The sequence below is a fragment of the Taudactylus pleione genome, unplaced genomic scaffold (assembly GCF_031769625.1).
Source record: "Taudactylus pleione unplaced genomic scaffold, aTauple2 ptg000050l, whole genome shotgun sequence".
In the NCBI taxonomy this organism is placed as follows: Eukaryota; Metazoa; Chordata; class Amphibia; order Anura; family Myobatrachidae; genus Taudactylus; species Taudactylus pleione.
The window spans coordinates 2,658,199-2,673,837 of NW_028284452.1; the positions used below are offsets into that span (position 1 = coordinate 2,658,199).

The window sequence follows — 15,639 nt, forward strand, 5'->3', positions numbered from 1 at the left end:
TCTCCTAATTATGTTAAAATAAACACTTTAACACATGTGAGGTAGTTGTGGCCGAGTGGTTAAGGCGATGGACTAGAAATCCATTGGGGTCTCCCCGCGTAGGTTCAAAACCTGCCGACTACGTGCAGATTGATGTTTTCTTTTTCTTCAAATCTTGCAGCTAGTGATGCTAAGAGTGAGAACAGGCATTAGTGCATCAAAATATTTGGGATGCCAGTCTGTTCTCTTTTTTATCTTTCACACATTTTCTTCCATTCATTGAGCCTAAGCCCAGTCACTCTTAGCAGCCACACTGATTACCTTTTATTTATTTGGAAATGCATATTCAATGTCAACATTGAAAGAAATGTTTGTATATCTAGCAAAATATCAAAGACATTTGGCACACTAGAAGGTGCAAAATTAAGATCAATTGTTAGGAGATTAATCTGTTAATCTGTGAGTTCTAAGGTAGATACAAGACAAATTGTGTTTTGATATGGCATATTTTTGATTAGTTGATTTTAATTTACATAAAGAAATTAGCTTTCCATATTTTGGTTTGCTGCAAGATTATATTTGGGCTCCATTATTTCTTGAACAATTAAACAGTTAAAAAAACAAGCTAAATTTGAAAAGTGAAAAAGTGTTGATGTTTTAAAGCTATATCTAGCAAAATATCAAATACATTTGGTCATTAGAATGTGCAAAATTAAGCCCAATTGTTAGTAGATAAATCTGTTAATTTGTGAGTTCTAAGGTAGATACGATTTTGATATGGCATATTTTTGATTAGTTGATTTTAATTTACATATGCAACGTAGCTTTTTCTATATTTTGTTTTGCTGCAATATTATATTTGGGCCCCATTATTTCTTCAACAATTAAACACTTAAAAAAACAAGCTAAATTTGAAAAGTGAAAAAGTGTTGATATTTTAAAGTATCTCTAATCTTGATGTAAATGTGGCTACAGATGGAAGATCTATGAAAACTGCTGTCTAAACTAGCTGTTGCCAGATGATAGAAAAATAACAAATTTAAGTTAAACTTCTGGTGATATTTAGCAAATCATTAAGCATGATTATTTGTGATGCTTATGCAAAACAGGAATAAACATATAAATAACTTTTGTCTAGTTTAATTACTTTATTGGGTAAGTTTTAGATAGTGAAAAGTTTTGCATGTCCACTCCATCAGATATAGTGTAGATGATTTCTATAGGGAACCTTCGATAGCTCAGCTGGTAGAGCGGAGGACTGTAGAGAAGTTTGGTACAGCAATCCTTAGGTCGAAGGAAACAATTTTTTTTTATTATCTTAGATGGCCATTTATGTAATTTTACACATTCTAAACCATGCAAACCATGCAAAACATAAACCCTTCTCCTAATTATGTTAAAATAAACACTTTAACACATGTGAGGTAGTTGTGGCCGAGTGGTTAAGGCGATGGACTAGAAATCCATTGGGGTCTCCCCGCGTAGGTTCAAAACCTGCCGACTACGTGCAGATTGATGTTTTCTTTTTCTTCAAATCTTGCAGCTAGTGATGCTAAGAGTGAGAACAGGCATTAGTGCATCAAAATATTTGGGATGCCAGTCTGTTCTCTTTTTTATCTTTCACACATTTTCTTCCATTCATTGAGCCTAAGCCCAGTCACTCTTAGCAGCCACACTGATTACCTTTTATTTATTTGGAAATGCATATTCAATGTCAACATTGAAAGAAATGTTTGTATATCTAGCAAAATATCAAAGACATTTGGCACACTAGAAGGTGCAAAATTAAGATCAATTGTTAGGAGATTAATCTGTTAATCTGTGAGTTCTAAGGTAGATACAAGACAAATTGTGTTTTGATATGGCATATTTTTGATTAGTTGATTTTAATTTACATAAAGAAATTAGCTTTCCATATTTTGGTTTGCTGCAAGATTATATTTGGGCTCCATTATTTCTTGAACAATTAAACAGTTAAAAAAACAAGCTAAATTTGAAAAGTGAAAAAGTGTTGATGTTTTAAAGCTATATCTAGCAAAATATCAAATACATTTGGTCATTAGAATGTGCAAAATTAAGCCCAATTGTTAGTAGATAAATCTGTTAATTTGTGAGTTCTAAGGTAGATACGATTTTGATATGGCATATTTTTGATTAGTTGATTTTAATTTACATATGCAACGTAGCTTTTTCTATATTTTGTTTTGCTGCAATATTATATTTGGGCCCCATTATTTCTTCAACAATTAAACACTTAAAAAAACAAGCTAAATTTGAAAAGTGAAAAAGTGTTGATATTTTAAAGTATCTCTAATCTTGATGTAAATGTGGCTACAGATGGAAGATCTATGAAAACTGCTTTCTAAACTAGCTGTTGCCAGATGATAGAAAAATAACAAATTTAAGTTAAACTTCTGGTGATATTTAGCAAATCATTAAGCATGATTATTTGTGATGCTTATGCAAAACAGGAATAAACATATAAATAACTTTTGTCTAGTTTAATTACTTTATTGGGTAAGTTTTAGATAGTGAAAAGTTTTACATGTCCACTCCATCAGATATAGTGTAGATGATTTCTATAGGGAACCTTCGATAGCTCAGCTGGTAGAGCGGAGGACTGTAGAGGAGTTTGGTACAGCAATCCTTAGGTCGCTGGTTCAATTCCGGCTCGAAGGAAACAATTTTTTTTTATTATCTTAGATGGCCATTTATGTAATTTTACACATTCTAAACCATGCAAACCATGCAAAACATAAACCCTTCTCCTAATTATGTTAAAATAAACACTTTAACACATGTGAGGTAGTTGTGGCCGAGTGGTTAAGGCGATGGACTAGAAATCCATTGGGGTCTCCCCGCGTAGGTTCAAATCCTGCCGACTACGTGCAGATTGATGTTTTCTTTTTCTTCAAATTTTACCAAATCTTGCAGCTAGTGATGCTAAGAGTGAGAACAGGCATTAGTGCATCAAAATATTTGGGATGCCAGTCTGTTCTCTTTTTTATCTTTCACACATTTTCTTCCATTCATTGAGCCTAAGCCCAGTCACTCTTAGCAGCCACACTGATTACCTTTTATTTATTTGGAAATGCATATTCAATGTCAACATTGAAAGAAATGTTTGTATATCTAGCAAAATATCAAAGACATTTGGCACACTAGAAGGTGCAAAATTAAGATCAATTGTTAGGAGATTAATCTGTTAATCTGTGAGTTCTAAGGTAGATACAAGACAAATTGTGTTTTGATATGGCATATTTTTGATTTGTTGATTTTAATTTACATAAAGAAATTAGCTTTCCATATTTTGGTTTGCTGCAAGATTATATTTGGGCTCCATTATTTCTTGAACAATTAAACAGTTAAAAAAACAAGCTAAATTTGAAAAGTGAAAAAGTGTTGATGTTTTAAAGCTATATCTAGCAAAATATCAAATACATTTGGTCATTAGAATGTGCAAAATTAAGCCCAATTGTTAGTAGATAAATCTGTTAATTTGTGAGTTCTAAGGTAGATACGATTTTGATATGGCATATTTTTGATTAGTTGATTTTAATTTACATATGCAACGTAGCTTTTTCTATATTTTGTTTTGCTGCAATATTATATTTGGGCCCCATTATTTCTTCAACAATTAAACACTTAAAAAAACAAGCTAAATTTGAAAAGTGAAAAAGTGTTGATATTTTAAAGTATCTCTAATCTTGATGTAAATGTGGCTACAGATGGAAGATCTATGAAAACTGCTGTCTAAACTAGCTGTTGCCAGATGATAGAAAAATAACAAATTTAAGTTAAACTTCTGGTGATATTTAGCAAATCATTAAGCATGATTATTTGTGATGCTTATGCAAAACAGGAATAAACATATAAATAACTTTTGTCTAGTTTAATTACTTTATTGGGTAAGTTTTAGATAGTGAAAAGTTTTGCATGTCCACTCCATCAGATATAGTGTAGATGATTTCTATAGGGAACCTTCGATAGCTCAGCTGGTAGAGCGGAGGACTGTAGAGGAGTTTGGTACAGCAATCCTTAGGTCACTGGTTCAATTCCGGCTCGAAGGAAACAATTTTTTTTTATTATCTTAGATGGCCATTTATGTAATTTTACACATTCTAAACCATGCAAACCATGCAAAACATAAACCCTTCTCCTAATTATGTTAAAATAAACACTTTAACACATGTGAGGTAGTTGTGGCCGAGTGGTTAAGGCGATGGACTAGAAATCCATTGGGGTCTCCCCGCGTAGGTTCAAATCCTGCCGACTACGTGCAGATTGATGTTTTCTTTTTCTTCAAATTTTACCAAATCTTGCAGCTAGTGATGCTAAGAGTGAGAACAGGCATTAGTGCATCAAAATATTTGGGATGCCAGTCTGTTCTCTTTTTTATCTTTCACACATTTTCTTCCATTCATTGAGCCTAAGCCCAGTCACTCTTAGCAGCCACACTGATTACCTTTTATTTATTTGGAAATGCATATTCAATGTCAACATTGAAAGAAATGTTTGTATATCTAGCAAAATATCAAAGACATTTGGCACACTAGAAGGTGCAAAATTAAGATCAATTGTTAGGAGATTAATCTGTTAATCTGTGAGTTCTAAGGTAGATACAAGACAAATTGTGTTTTGATATGGCATATTTTTGATTAGTTGATTTTAATTTACATAAAGAAATTAGCTTTCCATATTTTGGTTTGCTGCAAGATTATATTTGGGCTCCATTATTTCTTGAACAATTAAACAGTTAAAAAAACAAGCTAAATTTGAAAAGTGAAAAAGTGTTGATGTTTTAAAGCTATATCTAGCAAAATATCAAATACATTTGGTCATTAGAATGTGCAAAATTAAGCCCAATTGTTAGTAGATAAATCTGTTAATTTGTGAGTTCTAAGGTAGATACGATTTTGATATGGCATATTTTTGATTAGTTGATTTTAATTTACATATGCAACGTAGCTTTTTCTATATTTTGTTTTGCTGCAATATTATATTTGGGCCCCATTATTTCTTCAACAATTAAACACTTAAAAAAACAAGCTAAATTTGAAAAGTGAAAAAGTGTTGATATTTTAAAGTATCTCTAATCTTGATGTAAATGTGGCTACAGATGGAAGATCTATGAAAACTGCTTTCTAAACTAGCTGTTGCCAGATGATAGAAAAATAACAAATTTAAGTTAAACTTCTGGTGATATTTAGCAAATCATTAAGCATGATTATTTGTGATGCTTATGCAAAACAGGAATAAACATATAAATAACTTTTGTCTAGTTTAATTACTTTATTGGGTAAGTTTTAGATAGTGAAAAGTTTTGCATGTCCACTCCATCAGATATAGTGTAGATGATTTCTATAGGGAACCTTCGATAGCTCAGCTGGTAGAGCGGAGGACTGTAGAGGAGTTTGGTACAGCAATCCTTAGGTCACTGGTTCAATTCCGGCTCGAAGGAAACAATTTTTTTTTATTATCTTAGATGGCCATTTATGTAATTTTACACATTCTAAACCATGCAAACCATGCAAAACATAAACCCTTCTCCTAATTATGTTAAAATAAACACTTTAACACATGTGAGGTAGTTGTGGCCGAGTGGTTAAGGCGATGGACTAGAAATCAATTGGGGTCTCCCCGCGTAGGTTCAAATCCTGCCGACTACGTGCAGATTGATGTTTTCTTTTTCTTCAAATTTTACCAAATCTTGCAGCTAGTGATGCTAAGAGTGAGAACAGGCATTAGTACATCAAAATATTTGGGATGCCAGTCTGTTCTCTTTTTTATCTTTCACACATTTTCTTCCATTCATTGAGCCTAAGCCCAGTCACTCTTAGCAGCCACACTGATTACCTTTTATTTATTTGGAAATGCATATTCAATGTCAACATTGAAAGAAATGTTTGTATATCTAGCAAAATATCAAAGACATTTGGCACACTAGAAGGTGCAAAATTAAGATCAATTGTTAGGAGATTAATCTGTTAATCTGTGAGTTCTAAGGTAGATACAAGACAAATTGTGTTTTGATATGGCATATTTTTGATTATTTGATTTTAATTTACATAAAGAAATTAGCTTTCCATATTTTGGTTTGCTGCAAGATTATATTTGGGCTCCATTATTTCTTGAACAATTAAACAGTTAAAAAAACAAGCTAAATTTGAAAAGTGAAAAAGTGTTGATGTTTTAAAGCTATATCTAGCAAAATATCAAATACATTTGGTCATTAGAATGTGCAAAATTAAGCCCAATTGTTAGTAGATAAATCTGTTAATTTGTGAGTTCTAAGGTAGATACGATTTTGATATGGCATATTTTTGATTAGTTGATTTTAATTTACATATGCAACGTAGCTTTTTCTATATTTTGTTTTGCTGCAATATTATATTTGGGCCCCATTATTTCTTCAACAATTAAACACTTAAAAAAACAAGCTAAATTTGAAAAGTGAAAAAGTGTTGATATTTTAAAGTATCTCTAATCTTGATGTAAATGTGGCTACAGATGGAAGATCTATGAAAACTGCTGTCTAAACTAGCTGTTGCCAGATGATAGAAAAATAACAAATTTAAGTTAAACTTCTGGTGATATTTAGCAAATCATTAAGCATGATTATTTGTGATGCTTATGCAAAACAGGAATAAACATATAAATAACTTTTGTCTAGTTTAATTACTTTATTGGGTAAGTTTTAGATAGTGAAAAGTTTTACATGTCCACTCCATCAGATATAGTGTAGATGATTTCTATAGGGAACCTTCGATAGCTCAGCTGGTAGAGCGGAGGACTGTAGAGGAGTTTGGTACAGCAATCCTTAGGTCGCTGGTTCAATTCCGGCTCGAAGGAAACAATTTTTTTTTATTATCTTAGATGGCCATTTATGTAATTTTACACATTCTAAACCATGCAAACCATGCAAAACATAAACCCTTCTCCTAATTATGTTAAAATAAACACTTTAACACATGTGAGGTAGTTGTGGCCGAGTGGTTAAGGCGATGGACTAGAAATCCATTGGGGTCTCCCCGCGTAGGTTCAAATCCTGCCGACTACGTGCAGATTGATGTTTTCTTTTTCTTCAAATTTTACCAAATCTTGCAGCTAGTGATGCTAAGAGTGAGAACAGGCATTAGTGCATCAAAATATTTGGGATGCCAGTCTGTTCTCTTTTTTATCTTTCACACATTTTCTTCCATTCATTGAGCCTAAGCCCAGTCACTCTTAGCAGCCACACTGATTACCTTTTATTTATTTGGAAATGCATATTCAATGTCAACATTGAAAGAAATGTTTGTATATCTAGCAAAATATCAAAGACATTTGGCACACTAGAAGGTGCAAAATTAAGATCAATTGTTAGGAGATTAATCTGTTAATCTGTGAGTTCTAAGGTAGATACAAGACAAATTGTGTTTTGATATGGCATATTTTTGATTAGTTGATTTTAATTTACATAAAGAAATTAGCTTTCCATATTTTGGTTTGCTGCAAGATTATATTTGGGCTCCATTATTTCTTGAACAATTAAACAGTTAAAAAAACAAGCTAAATTTGAAAAGTGAAAAAGTGTTGATGTTTTAAAGCTATATCTAGCAAAATATCAAATACATTTGGTCATTAGAATGTGCAAAATTAAGCCCAATTGTTAGTAGATAAATCTGTTAATTTGTGAGTTCTAAGGTAGATACGATTTTGATATGGCATATTTTTGATTAGTTGATTTTAATTTACATATGCAACGTAGCTTTTTCTATATTTTGTTTTGCTGCAATATTATATTTGGGCCCCATTATTTCTTCAACAATTAAACACTTAAAAAAACAAGCTAAATTTGAAAAGTGAAAAAGTGTTGATATTTTAAAGTATCTCTAATCTTGATGTAAATGTGGCTACAGATGGAAGATCTATGAAAACTGCTGTCTAAACTAGCTGTTGCCAGATGATAGAAAAATAACAAATTTAAGTTAAACTTCTGGTGATATTTAGCAAATCATTAAGCATGATTATTTGTGATGCTTATGCAAAACAGGAATAAACATATAAATAACTTTTGTCTAGTTTAATTACTTTATTGGGTAAGTTTTAGATAGTGAAAAGTTTTGCATGTCCACTCCATCAGATATAGTGTAGATGATTTCTATAGGGAACCTTCGATAGCTCAGCTGGTAGAGCGGAGGACTGTAGAGGAGTTTGGTACAGCAATCCTTAGGTCGCTGGTTCAATTTCGGCTCGAAGGAAACAATTTTTTTTTATTATCTTAGATGGCCATTTATGTAATTTTACACATTCTAAACCATGCAAACCATGCAAAACATAAACCCTTCTCCTAATTATGTTAAAATAAACACTTTAACACATGTGAGGTAGTTGTGGCCGAGTGGTTAAGGCGATGGACTAGAAATCCATTGGGGTCTCCCCGCGTAGGTTCAAATCCTGCCGACTACGTGCAGATTGATGTTTTCTTTTTCTTCAAATTTTACCAAATCTTGCAGCTAGTGATGCTAAGAGTGAGAACAGGCATTAGTGCATCAAAATATTTGGGATGCCAGTCTGTTCTCTTTTTTATCTTTCACACATTTTCTTCCATTCATTGAGCCTAAGCCCAGTCACTCTTAGCAGCCACACTGATTACCTTTTATTTATTTGGAAATGCATATTCAATGTCAACATTGAAAGAAATGTTTGTATATCTAGCAAAATATCAAAGACATTTGGCACACTAGAAGGTGCAAAATTAAGATCAATTGTTAGGAGATTAATCTGTTAATCTGTGAGTTCTAAGGTAGATACAAGACAAATTGTGTTTTGATATGGCATATTTTTGATTAGTTGATTTTAATTTACATAAAGAAATTAGCTTTCCATATTTTGGTTTGCTGCAAGATTATATTTGGGCTCCATTATTTCTTGAACAATTAAACAGTTAAAAAAACAAGCTAAATTTGAAAAGTGAAAAAGTGTTGATGTTTTAAAGCTATATCTAGCAAAATATCAAATACATTTGGTCATTAGAATGTGCAAAATTAAGCCCAATTGTTAGTAGATAAATCTGTTAATTTGTGAGTTCTAAGGTAGATACGATTTTGATATGGCATATTTTTGATTAGTTGATTTTAATTTACATATGCAACGTAGCTTTTTCTATATTTTGTTTTGCTGCAATATTATATTTGGGCCCCATTATTTCTTCAACAATTAAACACTTAAAAAAACAAGCTAAATTTGAAAAGTGAAAAAGTGTTGATATTTTAAAGTATCTCTAATCTTGATGTAAATGTGGCTACAGATGGAAGATCTATGAAAACTGCTGTCTAAACTAGCTGTTGCCAGATGATAGAAAAATAACAAATTTAAGTTAAACTTCTGGTGATATTTAGCAAATCATTAAGCATGATTATTTGTGATGCTTATGCAAAACAGGAATAAACATATAAATAACTTTTGTCTAGTTTAATTACTTTATTGGGTAAGTTTTAGATAGTGAAAAGTTTTGCATGTCCACTCCATCAGATATAGTGTAGATGATTTCTATAGGGAACCTTCGATAGCTCAGCTGGTAGAGCGGAGGACTGTAGAGGAGTTTGGTACAGCAATCCTTAGGTCGCTGGTTCAATTCCAGCTCGAAGGAAACAATTTTTTTTTATTATCTTAGATGGCCATTTATGTAATTTTACACATTCTAAACCATGCAAACCATGCAAAACATAAACCCTTCTCCTAATTATGTTAAAATAAACACTTTAACACATGTGAGGTAGTTGTGGCCGAGTGGTTAAGGCGATGGACTAGAAATCCATTGGGGTCTCCCCGCGTAGGTTCAAAACCTGCCGACTACGTGCAGATTGATGTTTTCTTTTTCTTCAAATCTTGCAGCTAGTGATGCTAAGAGTGAGAACAGGCATTAGTGCATCAAAATATTTGGGATGCCAGTCTGTTCTCTTTTTTATCTTTCACACATTTTCTTCCATTCATTGAGCCTAAGCCCAGTCACTCTTAGCAGCCACACTGATTACCTTTTATTTATTTGGAAATGCATATTCAATGTCAACATTGAAAGAAATGTTTGTATATCTAGCAAAATATCAAAGACATTTGGCACACTAGAAGGTGCAAAATTAAGATCAATTGTTAGGAGATTAATCTGTTAATCTGTGAGTTCTAAGGTAGATACAAGACAAATTGTGTTTTGATATGGCATATTTTTGATTAGTTGATTTTAATTTACATAAAGAAATTAGCTTTCCATATTTTGGTTTGCTGCAAGATTATATTTGGGCTCCATTATTTCTTGAACAATTAAACAGTTAAAAAAACAAGCTAAATTTGAAAAGTGAAAAAGTGTTGATGTTTTAAAGCTATATCTAGCAAAATATCAAATACATTTGGTCATTAGAATGTGCAAAATTAAGCCCAATTGTTAGTAGATAAATCTGTTAATTTGTGAGTTCTAAGGTAGATACGATTTTGATATGGCATATTTTTGATTAGTTGATTTTAATTTACATATGCAACGTAGCTTTTTCTATATTTTGTTTTGCTGCAATATTATATTTGGGCCCCATTATTTCTTCAACAATTAAACACTTAAAAAAACAAGCTAAATTTGAAAAGTGAAAAAGTGTTGATATTTTAAAGTATCTCTAATCTTGATGTAAATGTGGCTACAGATGGAAGATCTATGAAAACTGCTTTCTAAACTAGCTGTTGCCAGATGATAGAAAAATAACAAATTTAAGTTAAACTTCTGGTGATATTTAGCAAATCATTAAGCATGATTATTTGTGATGCTTATGCAAAACAGGAATAAACATATAAATAACTTTTGTCTAGTTTAATTACTTTATTGGGTAAGTTTTAGATAGTGAAAAGTTTTACATGTCCACTCCATCAGATATAGTGTAGATGATTTCTATAGGGAACCTTCGATAGCTCAGCTGGTAGAGCGGAGGACTGTAGAGGAGTTTGGTACAGCAATCCTTAGGTCGCTGGTTCAATTCTGGCTCGAAGGAAACAATTTTTTTTTATTATCTTAGATGGCCATTTATGTAATTTTACACATTCTAAACCATGCAAACCATGCAAAACATAAACCCTTCTCCTAATTATGTTAAAATAAACACTTTAACACATGTGAGGTAGTTGTGGCCGAGTGGTTAAGGCGATGGACTAGAAATCCATTGGGGTCTCCCCGCGTAGGTTCAAATCCTGCCGACTACGTGCAGATTGATGTTTTCTTTTTCTTCAAATTTTACCAAATCTTGCAGCTAGTGATGCTAAGAGTGAGAACAGGCATTAGTGCATCAAAATATTTGGGATGCCAGTCTGTTCTCTTTTTTATCTTTCACACATTTTCTTCCATTCATTGAGCCTAAGCCCAGTCACTCTTAGCAGCCACACTGATTACCTTTTATTTATTTGGAAATGCATATTCAATGTCAACATTGAAAGAAATGTTTGTATATCTAGCAAAATATCAAAGACATTTGGCACACTAGAAGGTGCAAAATTAAGATCAATTGTTAGGAGATTAATCTGTTAATCTGTGAGTTCTAAGGTAGATACAAGACAAATTGTGTTTTGATATGGCATATTTTTGATTAGTTGATTTTAATTTACATAAAGAAATTAGCTTTCCATATTTTGGTTTGCTGCAAGATTATATTTGGGCTCCATTATTTCTTGAACAATTAAACAGTTAAAAAAACAAGCTAAATTTGAAAAGTGAAAAAGTGTTGATGTTTTAAAGCTATATCTAGCAAAATATCAAATACATTTGGTCATTAGAATGTGCAAAATTAAGCCCAATTGTTAGTAGATAAATCTGTTAATTTGTGAGTTCTAAGGTAGATACGATTTTGATATGGCATATTTTTGATTAGTTGATTTTAATTTACATATGCAACGTAGCTTTTTCTATATTTTGTTTTGCTGCAATATTATATTTGGGCCCCATTATTTCTTCAACAATTAAACACTTAAAAAAACAAGCTAAATTTGAAAAGTGAAAAAGTGTTGATATTTTAAAGTATCTCTAATCTTGATGTAAATGTGGCTACAGATGGAAGATCTATGAAAACTGCTGTCTAAACTAGCTGTTGCCAGATGATAGAAAAATAACAAATTTAAGTTAAACTTCTGGTGATATTTAGCAAATCATTAAGCATGATTATTTGTGATGCTTATGCAAAACAGGAATAAACATATAAATAACTTTTGTCTAGTTTAATTACTTTATTGGGTAAGTTTTAGATAGTGAAAAGTTTTGCATGTCCACTCCATCAGATATAGTGTAGATGATTTCTATAGGGAACCTTCGATAGCTCAGCTGGTAGAGCGGAGGACTGTAGAGAAGTTTGGTACAGCAATCCTTAGGTCGCTGGTTCAATTCCGGCTCGAAGGAAACAATTTTTTTTTATTATCTTAGATGGCCATTTATGTAATTTTACACATTCTAAACCATGCAAACCATGCAAAACATAAACCCTTCTCCTAATTATGTTAAAATAAACACTTTAACACATGTGAGGTAGTTGTGGCCGAGTGGTTAAGGCGATGGACTAGAAATCCATTGGGGTCTCCCCGCGTAGGTTCAAAACCTGCCGACTACGTGCAGATTGATGTTTTCTTTTTCTTCAAATCTTGCAGCTAGTGATGCTAAGAGTGAGAACAGGCATTAGTGCATCAAAATATTTGGGATGCCAGTCTGTTCTCTTTTTTATCTTTCACACATTTTCTTCCATTCATTGAGCCTAAGCCCAGTCACTCTTAGCAGCCACACTGATTACCTTTTATTTATTTGGAAATGCATATTCAATGTCAACATTGAAAGAAATGTTTGTATATCTAGCAAAATATCAAAGACATTTGGCACACTAGAAGGTGCAAAATTAAGATCAATTGTTAGGAGATTAATCTGTTAATCTGTGAGTTCTAAGGTAGATACAAGACAAATTGTGTTTTGATATGGCATATTTTTGATTAGTTGATTTTAATTTACATAAAGAAATTAGCTTTCCATATTTTGGTTTGCTGCAAGATTATATTTGGGCTCCATTATTTCTTGAACAATTAAACAGTTAAAAAAACAAGCTAAATTTGAAAAGTGAAAAAGTGTTGATGTTTTAAAGCTATATCTAGCAAAATATCAAATACATTTGGTCATTAGAATGTGCAAAATTAAGCCCAATTGTTAGTAGATAAATCTGTTAATTTGTGAGTTCTAAGGTAGATACGATTTTGATATGGCATATTTTTGATTAGTTGATTTTAATTTACATATGCAACGTAGCTTTTTCTATATTTTGTTTTGCTGCAATATTATATTTGGGCCCCATTATTTCTTCAACAATTAAACACTTAAAAAAACAAGCTAAATTTGAAAAGTGAAAAAGTGTTGATATTTTAAAGTATCTCTAATCTTGATGTAAATGTGGCTACAGATGGAAGATCTATGAAAACTGCTTTCTAAACTAGCTGTTGCCAGATGATAGAAAAATAACAAATTTAAGTTAAACTTCTGGTGATATTTAGCAAATCATTAAGCATGATTATTTGTGATGCTTATGCAAAACAGGAATAAACATATAAATAACTTTTGTCTAGTTTAATTACTTTATTGGGTAAGTTTTAGATAGTGAAAAGTTTTACATGTCCACTCCATCAGATATAGTGTAGATGATTTCTATAGGGAACCTTCGATAGCTCAGCTGGTAGAGCGGAGGACTGTAGAGGAGTTTGGTACAGCAATCCTTAGGTCGCTGGTTCAATTCCGGCTCGAAGGAAACAATTTTTTTTTATTATCTTAGATGGCCATTTATGTAATTTTACACATTCTAAACCATGCAAACCATGCAAAACATAAACCCTTCTCCTAATTATGTTAAAATAAACACTTTAACACATGTGAGGTAGTTGTGGCCGAGTGGTTAAGGCGATGGACTAGAAATCCATTGGGGTCTCCCCGCGTAGGTTCAAATCCTGCCGACTACGTGCAGATTGATGTTTTCTTTTTCTTCAAATTTTACCAAATCTTGCAGCTAGTGATGCTAAGAGTGAGAACAGGCATTAGTGCATCAAAATATTTGGGATGCCAGTCTGTTCTCTTTTTTATCTTTCACACATTTTCTTCCATTCATTGAGCCTAAGCCCAGTCACTCTTAGCAGCCACACTGATTACCTTTTATTTATTTGGAAATGCATATTCAATGTCAACATTGAAAGAAATGTTTGTATATCTAGCAAAATATCAAAGACATTTGGCACACTAGAAGGTGCAAAATTAAGATCAATTGTTAGGAGATTAATCTGTTAATCTGTGAGTTCTAAGGTAGATACAAGACAAATTGTGTTTTGATATGGCATATTTTTGATTAGTTGATTTTAATTTACATAAAGAAATTAGCTTTCCATATTTTGGTTTGCTGCAAGATTATATTTGGGCTCCATTATTTCTTGAACAATTAAACAGTTAAAAAAACAAGCTAAATTTGAAAAGTGAAAAAGTGTTGATGTTTTAAAGCTATATCTAGCAAAATATCAAATACATTTGGTCATTAGAATGTGCAAAATTAAGCCCAATTGTTAGTAGATAAATCTGTTAATTTGTGAGTTCTAAGGTAGATACGATTTTGATATGGCATATTTTTGATTAGTTGATTTTAATTTACATATGCAACGTAGCTTTTTCTATATTTTGTTTTGCTGCAATATTATATTTGGGCCCCATTATTTCTTCAACAATTAAACACTTAAAAAAACAAGCTAAATTTGAAAAGTGAAAAAGTGTTGATATTTTAAAGTATCTCTAATCTTGATGTAAATGTGGCTACAGATGGAAGATCTATGAAAACTGCTGTCTAAACTAGCTGTTGCCAGATGATAGAAAAATAACAAATTTAAGTTAAACTTCTGGTGATATTTAGCAAATCATTAAGCATGATTATTTGTGATGCTTATGCAAAACAGGAATAAACATATAAATAACTTTTGTCTAGTTTAATTACTTTATTGGGTAAGTTTTAGATAGTGAAAAGTTTTGCATGTCCACTCCATCAGATATAGTGTAGACGATTTCTATAGGGAACCTTCGATAGCTCAGCTGGTAGAGCGGAGGACTGTAGAGGAGTTTGGTACAGCAATCCTTAGGTCGCTGGTTCAATTCCGGCTCGAAGGAAACAATTTTTTTTTATTATCTTAGATGGCCATTTATGTAATTTTACACATTCTAAACCATGCAAACCATGCAAAACATAAACCCTTCTCCTAATTATGTTAAAATAAACACTTTAACACATGTGAGGTAGTTGTGGCCGAGTGGTTAAGGCGATGGACTAGAAATCCATTGGGGTCTCCCCGCGTAGGTTCAAATCCTGCCGACTACGTGCAGATTGATGTTTTCTTTTTCTTCAAATTTTACCAAATCTTGCAGCTAGTGATGCTAAGAGTGAGAACAGGCATTAGTACATCAAAATATTTGGGATGCCAGTCTGTTCTCTTTTTTATCTTTCACACATTTTCTTCCATTCATTGAGCCTAAGCCCAGTCACTCTTAGCAGCCACACTGATTACCTTTTATTTATTTGGAAATGCATATTCAATGTCAACATTGAAAGAAATGTTTGTATATCTAGCAAAATATCAAAGACATTTGGCACA

General features: G+C 32.2%; 22 non-coding genes across 22 annotated transcripts; all 22 read left to right on the forward strand.

The window, feature by feature from the left end:
* The first annotated feature begins 41 nt into the window (after positions 1-41).
* TRNAS-AGA (transfer RNA serine (anticodon AGA)) lies at positions 42-123 on the forward strand. The gene has a single exon. It is a non-coding gene; the product is annotated as a tRNA-Ser (tRNA).
* A 1,280-nt stretch (positions 124-1,403) lies between these two features.
* On the forward strand, positions 1,404-1,485 carry TRNAS-AGA (transfer RNA serine (anticodon AGA)). The gene has a single exon. It is a non-coding gene; the product is annotated as a tRNA-Ser (tRNA).
* Positions 1,486-2,568: 1,083 nt separating this feature from the next.
* TRNAY-GUA (transfer RNA tyrosine (anticodon GUA)) lies at positions 2,569-2,658 on the forward strand. The gene is given in 2 exon segments: positions 2,569-2,605; positions 2,623-2,658. It is a non-coding gene; the product is annotated as a tRNA-Tyr (tRNA).
* A 126-nt stretch (positions 2,659-2,784) lies between these two features.
* TRNAS-AGA (transfer RNA serine (anticodon AGA)) lies at positions 2,785-2,866 on the forward strand. Its single transcript has one exon. It is a non-coding gene; the product is annotated as a tRNA-Ser (tRNA).
* A 1,093-nt stretch (positions 2,867-3,959) lies between these two features.
* Positions 3,960-4,049, forward strand: TRNAY-GUA (transfer RNA tyrosine (anticodon GUA)). Its single transcript is given in 2 exon segments — positions 3,960-3,996; positions 4,014-4,049. It is a non-coding gene; the product is annotated as a tRNA-Tyr (tRNA).
* A 126-nt stretch (positions 4,050-4,175) lies between these two features.
* TRNAS-AGA (transfer RNA serine (anticodon AGA)) lies at positions 4,176-4,257 on the forward strand. Its single transcript has one exon. It is a non-coding gene; the product is annotated as a tRNA-Ser (tRNA).
* A 1,093-nt stretch (positions 4,258-5,350) lies between these two features.
* On the forward strand, positions 5,351-5,440 carry TRNAY-GUA (transfer RNA tyrosine (anticodon GUA)). Its single transcript is given in 2 exon segments — positions 5,351-5,387; positions 5,405-5,440. It is a non-coding gene; the product is annotated as a tRNA-Tyr (tRNA).
* Positions 5,441-5,566: 126 nt separating this feature from the next.
* TRNAS-AGA (transfer RNA serine (anticodon AGA)) lies at positions 5,567-5,648 on the forward strand. Its single transcript has one exon. It is a non-coding gene; the product is annotated as a tRNA-Ser (tRNA).
* A 1,093-nt stretch (positions 5,649-6,741) lies between these two features.
* On the forward strand, positions 6,742-6,831 carry TRNAY-GUA (transfer RNA tyrosine (anticodon GUA)). Its single transcript is given in 2 exon segments — positions 6,742-6,778; positions 6,796-6,831. It is a non-coding gene; the product is annotated as a tRNA-Tyr (tRNA).
* Positions 6,832-6,957: 126 nt separating this feature from the next.
* Positions 6,958-7,039, forward strand: TRNAS-AGA (transfer RNA serine (anticodon AGA)). Its single transcript has one exon. It is a non-coding gene; the product is annotated as a tRNA-Ser (tRNA).
* A 1,093-nt stretch (positions 7,040-8,132) lies between these two features.
* On the forward strand, positions 8,133-8,222 carry TRNAY-GUA (transfer RNA tyrosine (anticodon GUA)). Its single transcript is given in 2 exon segments — positions 8,133-8,169; positions 8,187-8,222. It is a non-coding gene; the product is annotated as a tRNA-Tyr (tRNA).
* A 126-nt stretch (positions 8,223-8,348) lies between these two features.
* TRNAS-AGA (transfer RNA serine (anticodon AGA)) lies at positions 8,349-8,430 on the forward strand. The gene has a single exon. It is a non-coding gene; the product is annotated as a tRNA-Ser (tRNA).
* Positions 8,431-9,523: 1,093 nt separating this feature from the next.
* On the forward strand, positions 9,524-9,613 carry TRNAY-GUA (transfer RNA tyrosine (anticodon GUA)). Its single transcript is given in 2 exon segments — positions 9,524-9,560; positions 9,578-9,613. It is a non-coding gene; the product is annotated as a tRNA-Tyr (tRNA).
* Positions 9,614-9,739: 126 nt separating this feature from the next.
* Positions 9,740-9,821, forward strand: TRNAS-AGA (transfer RNA serine (anticodon AGA)). Its single transcript has one exon. It is a non-coding gene; the product is annotated as a tRNA-Ser (tRNA).
* A 1,083-nt stretch (positions 9,822-10,904) lies between these two features.
* On the forward strand, positions 10,905-10,994 carry TRNAY-GUA (transfer RNA tyrosine (anticodon GUA)). Its single transcript is given in 2 exon segments — positions 10,905-10,941; positions 10,959-10,994. It is a non-coding gene; the product is annotated as a tRNA-Tyr (tRNA).
* Positions 10,995-11,120: 126 nt separating this feature from the next.
* On the forward strand, positions 11,121-11,202 carry TRNAS-AGA (transfer RNA serine (anticodon AGA)). Its single transcript has one exon. It is a non-coding gene; the product is annotated as a tRNA-Ser (tRNA).
* Positions 11,203-12,295: 1,093 nt separating this feature from the next.
* Positions 12,296-12,385, forward strand: TRNAY-GUA (transfer RNA tyrosine (anticodon GUA)). The gene is given in 2 exon segments: positions 12,296-12,332; positions 12,350-12,385. It is a non-coding gene; the product is annotated as a tRNA-Tyr (tRNA).
* Positions 12,386-12,511: 126 nt separating this feature from the next.
* Positions 12,512-12,593, forward strand: TRNAS-AGA (transfer RNA serine (anticodon AGA)). Its single transcript has one exon. It is a non-coding gene; the product is annotated as a tRNA-Ser (tRNA).
* A 1,083-nt stretch (positions 12,594-13,676) lies between these two features.
* TRNAY-GUA (transfer RNA tyrosine (anticodon GUA)) lies at positions 13,677-13,766 on the forward strand. Its single transcript is given in 2 exon segments — positions 13,677-13,713; positions 13,731-13,766. It is a non-coding gene; the product is annotated as a tRNA-Tyr (tRNA).
* Positions 13,767-13,892: 126 nt separating this feature from the next.
* On the forward strand, positions 13,893-13,974 carry TRNAS-AGA (transfer RNA serine (anticodon AGA)). The gene has a single exon. It is a non-coding gene; the product is annotated as a tRNA-Ser (tRNA).
* Positions 13,975-15,067: 1,093 nt separating this feature from the next.
* TRNAY-GUA (transfer RNA tyrosine (anticodon GUA)) lies at positions 15,068-15,157 on the forward strand. The gene is given in 2 exon segments: positions 15,068-15,104; positions 15,122-15,157. It is a non-coding gene; the product is annotated as a tRNA-Tyr (tRNA).
* A 126-nt stretch (positions 15,158-15,283) lies between these two features.
* On the forward strand, positions 15,284-15,365 carry TRNAS-AGA (transfer RNA serine (anticodon AGA)). Its single transcript has one exon. It is a non-coding gene; the product is annotated as a tRNA-Ser (tRNA).
* The last annotated feature ends 274 nt before the right edge of the window (positions 15,366-15,639 follow it).